The following is a 6,726-nucleotide window of genomic DNA, read 5'->3' as shown; positions in this document are numbered from 1 at the left end:
TGCAATACCTGCTGCAGGGCAGAGTTCTGTTTTGCTGGTTCACTTTCCAATTGTCCATCTTTTTTTGCATTAAGATAAGCTCTAGCAACACCTTGCAATTTTTCCAAATTGCCCAGACCTTCCCTTTCCTCCACGACTTCGACATCTCCCTGATTATTCTCGATCCTCCAACGACAAGATTTGTCATTATGCCCCTGGTATTTACAACAAGTGCAGTACTTTGGAAGATTATCATATCTAACCTCTTTATGAAATTCCACTAGTTTCCCAGATTTAGGATCACCAATCTGAATCCTAACCTTTTTGGGATGTTTGTCCAACAGGTCGAGCAACACTTTTACCCTCGCCGTACTTGGTCGCGTTCGATCTTGGGTAGATTTGTCTACTGCTAGAGGTTTACCAACAGCAGAAGCTATGGACATCAATGACTTCCTTGCAAAAAAATTTGCAGGTAGTTCTGGCAGGGAAATCCAAACAACAGCTTTAGACGTCTCTTCTCTTGGATTAAATCCAATCGTCCATGGAAAAGTTCTATAAAAGAACTCATCGCCCTTCGACTTAACATAGCCTGTTGATCTTGATAATACTTGAACAAAATCATCAAATAAATCAAGCCTTACCAGTACATGTCGAAATTCCAGTTGTCCAATATTGCAATTACCTTGAATATCGAACTGTTTCGGCAGAATCTGTCGCAGCTCCTGAAGATCAGGCTTTCCATATGAAAATTTAATTATAACTGCTTGGTGCAGACCTTCTTCCATGGTGAATGCATTCACTTCATCTAATGTGAATTCTACAGTAGGTACTCCATGCTTAAACGTAATAGGACAAAGTTCCAGTTTTGAATTTTTTTCGGCAGATTGTTTCCCAACAAGCTGCGTTGCGTATGTTTGTTTTATATTGTGATTTGTTTGATTTTCTGTAGTGTTTTGAATAGCCTCTCCCACAGCCAAAGGCTGGGGAGAGGGTGCAACAGCCATGGCTGCCCTACACGAAAAAGATAAAAGTTAGATAGAGAAAGTAGAGAGAAGGCAGAGAAAAATCATTGGGTTTTTTGACGGATGCTGGTCGAACGTAGTTCAAAAAAGAAAAGATTAGTTCAAAAAGATAAAGTTGTTCTTTTTTTTTCTTTTCCTTTTTTTTCTTTTCTCCCTTTTTTCCTTTTTTTTTCTTCTTCTCTTTTCCTTTTTTTTTTCTTTTCCTCTTTTTCTTTTCCTTTCGTAGTTCATAACTCTATTTCTGATTCCAAAAGAGGGGCATGAAACAAAAAATTATGGCTCAAAATGGGTAGCAAAGGATAAAAGTGTTTGGGTAGCAGAATAAAATGCGCTCGTCATACCAAACTTAAAACTTCCAAGTACAAACATGCAATTGAAGATAAGCAAACAAAACACATAGTATCTATTGATGGCATCAACACAAACAAAAAGTGCCAATGGGCAATACCTTTGTCCCAATGAATGATCCTTGCCAGTTCGAAGCAGACTTGACTCAACCTTACCTTGATGCGGAGGAATGCATTTCAACACTGACTGATCTACCTCAAACTGCTTGAGAGACATTTCCTTGTTGTATGCTCTTATCAAACTCTTGATATCCCAGACTAATTGCCTCAGTTTCGCTCAAATCAAGCTTCAAGTTATCTTAGAATGCGTGAGTATTTACTTGTTCCCTCAAATGCATCCTTTTATCATATTCAAAACTGTGCCATTGCTTCATGATTAGACTAACTTTCAAGACCAGGCTGAGAATTATGCGTGCATGTCATGTCACTAGAGTCAGCATGAAAAGAACTATAAAAGGAAAAATGACCTGAACAAAAAAACCGACTAGAACTAACAGAAAACAAGAGATTGCATTAGACAGATGGGGAAAAGGGTTTGAACAAAACAAGCAAAATAGACATGGGTTACAACCCTGAAACAATCCTAGATAACACTAGACGAGTTACTAAAACTAAACAAGCTAGACAAAATAAGAAGAAGAAAGGTTTGAGCCACAAGACAATATTTGGATTACAACCCTGAAATAATCTAGACAACAGAAATGACAACAAAATAAACCACCAAAACTCCTCCCCGGCTAGCCAAGAAAGGAGTGTCTTTCCAATTACCAAGCTCGACATCTTAGCCACTGGGTTGCACATCAAAACTTCTAGGACCTTCACCAATTTCAATATCATTAACTTCAGTCAACAAGTTTCCAAGAGGATTCTCATACTCCATGTCACCATGCATCTTTCCCACAAAGTTTGCATCATCATGTGCAGGTAAAGAATTCTGTGCAATGTTCTGGGTGTCACTGTCCTGGACCACAATTATCCCTTCTTGAATCATTCTTTCTATCTCCCTTTTAAAATCCCGACAACTTTCGACATTGTGCCCCTGAGCATTGGAACGGTATTCACACCTTTTAGAAGGGTCAAAGCTTCTTGCACGCGGGTCCACATGATTCGGAGGAATACGTACAATCAGGTCATAATGCTTTAATTTCTCAAACAAGCTTGCATAGGATTCTTCGATTGGAGTGAAAGACTTTTCTCTTTTTTGCTGCCTTCTCATTTTGTACTCCAGCCTTGGTTGGAACCTCTTTCGGGTAGGGGGTTGATATGCTTGTAGAGGTGGGTAAGACATTTGTGGAGGCGGTGCAAGCCGTTGTGGGTTTTGTGAGTGTGGAGCATATGGCGGTGCATTGTGGATAGAGTACTGGGGAGGTGAGGTATGACTTCGGGGATTTTGTGGAGGAAAGTAGCATTGGCGAGGATTATCTAGAGTACGAGGATATTTATGGGGTCGGTATTGAGGCTGAAAGCATTTAGCAGGAATGCCCACTGGATCATGTCGTTGGCGGGGCTCAGCCACATCTTTTCTATCAATCGGACAACTGACCCGAGCAACTTGTTCGTTCCATCTGAACCAAAACTCCCTAAAACTTTCCTTGGGTCTCTTTCCTTGGGCATCAAGGACTTTGAACACAGTCTCGCTAGAGGATCAAGGAAGAGTAGCTGGTGCAGGAGCTATAAAAATAGGAGCAGATGTTGGAGCAGGGTATGAGGTTGTTTTGGCTGGCGGAGCATGGAAAATTTGGGAGGAAGTGCCAGGGTAATTATGGTAAGGGGTAAAGCCCGGTGCATGTTGAGGAGAAAGGTGGACGGATTGGGCATCTGGGATTGGGAGAGTGGTGGAATGGAAGCAGGGTTTTCTGTGTAGTTGGTAAGGAACGAGGGTGGAGGGTGTCTCTTAATCCAGGCTTGATACATTTCCACCATCTGATGCTTCAACCTCCGGACCTCCTCTTGCAGTTCCGATTCCGATTCAACAATTTCCCTTGGTGGGTCTACAACTCCTGTATCTGTTTATTTTCTAGCCATGACTATTTGGCGCTTTGACCTGGTGTTGTATGGATGACTTGCCAGGATGCCAAAAAACTAACCATCTTCCTTAAGTTAAATAAAGATAACAGAGGACAACAACACAAAACTACCATGTTAGCGTTAGGGCATTTATCATATAATAATATCACATTACATGCAATGCCCCTAGCAACAATTTAATGGTTCTAGAATGACTTCGAGAGTCATAAGGTCATTTGGCATCATCCCAATTTCACTCTTCCTGGCCCATTTCCTTCTTCATTTTCCTTTCTAACACCGCTTGGTTTTCATTTCTTTCCCTCTCTTTTCTTTCTGATTATCGCTCTTTTCTTTCCTCTCATTTCTCATGTCCCGCAATTTCATTCTTTTATGTCTTTTTTTTCTTTTTTATTTTAATGATTCGATGAAACCCTATGTAGGTTGTCTACGTATCATGTCCCTCGTGAATCAGATCAAGCGTAGTTCTGAAAAAAATGGATAAAATAAACTAAGAAACAAAAATCTTTTTGGATTTTTCATTTAATTTTTTTTGGTTTTCAAAATACTAGACAAACTCTTACACCACTTAAAAGAAAAACTACTAGACAAGACAAGAAAGTAAGAGAAAACATGAAAACAAACTCAAAATATAAAAAGCCTCTTCAAACAAGCTCCCAAATGCGATGGTCCTGGGATATCAGGCATGCTCGAGCTGCGGTAAATGAATCTATACCTGAATGAGAAAAATAATACCAAATAGATTAGTGACTCAAGATACTATGCGACACCACAACACCTCCTATTGGACACATGCAAGACATGATTGGGCTACTTTTGCAAAATTAACCTATGTGGCCAAGGATGGATATTAGTGCAAACTCAACAAAGGTGACCTCAAAGACATGGAAATACCTCACTAAGGCTTATATGGATTCAACTCCCACTAATCATGACCCAAAATCAATTTGCAGAAATGGCCCATTTTGCAAAAACGACCGATATGGCCAGAAGTGGTTAAAGATGCAAACTCAATAAAGACGTGCCTTAAAGTAATATGACTCCTAGTCGTGGACTCAAAATCCTAATACATGAGTAATTGAACCAGTTTACGAAAATGACCCCATTTTGCAAGAATGGCCGATGTAGCCAAAAGTGGCTAGACATGCAAATTTTGGCTAAGACCCGCAAAGCCAATAACCTAAGACTTACTAGGAAAATCGGACCCTATGTGGGTTGCCTACGTATCCCGCCCCGAAAGATGAGAATCAGGTTTGCGTAGTTCGGGAAGATCGGACATGGAAGAAAACTTTAAAAATGAAATGCAACTAGTTTGGAAAAACTATTTTTTGACTTTTTGAAAAATGATGGAAAATGTAAAATCTTTTTGAATTTTCTTTTTTTCTCTTTTTTTTTTATTTTTGGAAAACTATGAAAGAAAAATGTGAGTGGGTCATACTTGCTTCATTTTATATTTCACCCTCAAATATCCTTGGTCTGCCAAATGACCTTTTGACTGCACCAGAGATTCGGGTAAGGGGGTTCATTTGACTCGGGTAGAAGGTGTTAGGCACTCCCCAAGTCCCGTAACTAGTACGTTGCATACTTGATCTAGTTGGCTTTCAGAATATTCGGATTGAGGTAAAACAATCACAGAAAAAATAAACACACAAAAGGGCTCGAGGTTGTCCCCTCCTAATAAAAGAAAAATAAAAATAAATAAAATACTACAAGCTCTACTTTTGGCTTCCAAATACAAGTACTACAGGGCATTTCCCGGATAAAAATATAACAAATCCTTTGGGGTATTCCCTGAATAAATTTAACTAAGGGAACGACGTCTCGCCCCAAAACTAACAAAAATCCTAAGGCTTGCCTACCCAAGTGTTGACGGCCTAAGCATGCTCCTATCGAAGAACGATAAATAAAAACAATAATAAAATGAATATTTTAAATCTAAATTGTTATTCACATTTAACCCCGAATCCCTCTAACAACTCTTGAAGTTTATCAAATATTTCCCAACTACTTATTGCTTAAAATGATTTAGATCCAAGTCTTACTTTCAATTTGAAGGCTCGTCTGATGTTGAATTAGATTAAACAAGCTAAATCTTATCTCTTCTTCTCACGATCAACGTGGAGTTACTGGCAGGGAATCAAACGCAAAAGAACAAGAATATGAAAATTACCAAGGCAAAGCAATCACACGCTAACTCATAGCATCAACGGAACAAAGCAAGATAGACTAAGGAACGATGGAATCCTGACATTAATTAAGCAAAACAGAATAGAAGGAAGAAGAAATCAACCTCAAACGAATCTGAAAATTAATCGTGAGGCAGCGTTGAACTCAAAATATGTGACGAACCATAGACGAACCTCGAATCAGCGACAAACCTCCGCTTACACCGGAATACTTGATCAACTAACTTCAACGGAAAACTCAAAACTCGACCCTTTTCCACGTAATCTTTCGCGAAAAAGAAAACAAAGCTCGAGCTATAGTGTTTGGGGCTGTTTTGATGGAGATTGCTGCTGGATGGCGTTGAAGAAGATGAACGGGTGTAGTTGACGGCGGCTGTGGTGGTCGTTCGCTGGTTGACAGAAGCAGGGGTCGTTGGTGTATGGAGGTGGTTGACGGCGTGGAGCTGGGCGTGGGGACATGAAGTTCGCGCGATGGAGAGGAGGGTACGATGGCGATTTTGAGAGATGAAGAAGATGGGGGTCGCGGCGGAAGCTTAGGGTGGTGGTTTGGGCGGCTTCAGGTGGTGGGCGGCGGCTGTCTAGGTATGGGGTTCTAGGGTTCTGCTAGTGTGTTCTTTTCTTCATCAAGATGGCTGTTCCTTTTGTATTTTTTTTTTGTGAGGGTCACGGTTAATTCCCAAGACTTAAGGATTTCTAGGTTTTTTATCTCATTAAGGGAAATGGGGTATGGGCTAACAAGATTTGGGCTTCAAAATTGGGCTCTAGTTTCCTACAAACATTGGGCTTAAAAAAAGCTGAAAATTTAATTTGCTTTTTAAAAAGAAAGAATTACAAGTAAATACACATGACTTCACACCATAACAAAAAATGGCCTATGTTTTTAAGGTTTACCCAACCTAGCCCATATTGTACATATTTTGAATGCACTAGCAAATTTAAAATTTATTTTCTTACAACCATTGCTTCTAAAAGCTATGGAGTTAAATATGTGTTCTCACAACATTGCTTTCACTCTCTCTTCTTCTAACGTCTTCTACATATGCTTCAAAGGGAGGTTCGCCGTTGCTGCTTCTAACCCCGTGTCACCTTGTTGCAATGTAAGAAAATTAAAGAGTAGAAGTCCACCATTGAAGATCATTCAAAGCTTTGCTTTCGAAAATAGGATTT

This window comes from Nicotiana attenuata, chromosome 11 (genome assembly GCF_001879085.1).
Source record: "Nicotiana attenuata strain UT chromosome 11, NIATTr2, whole genome shotgun sequence".
NCBI lineage: Eukaryota > Viridiplantae > Streptophyta > Magnoliopsida > Solanales > Solanaceae > Nicotiana > Nicotiana attenuata.
The sequence above is the reverse complement of the archived record's forward strand: the minus strand, read 5'-3'. Positions refer to the sequence as shown.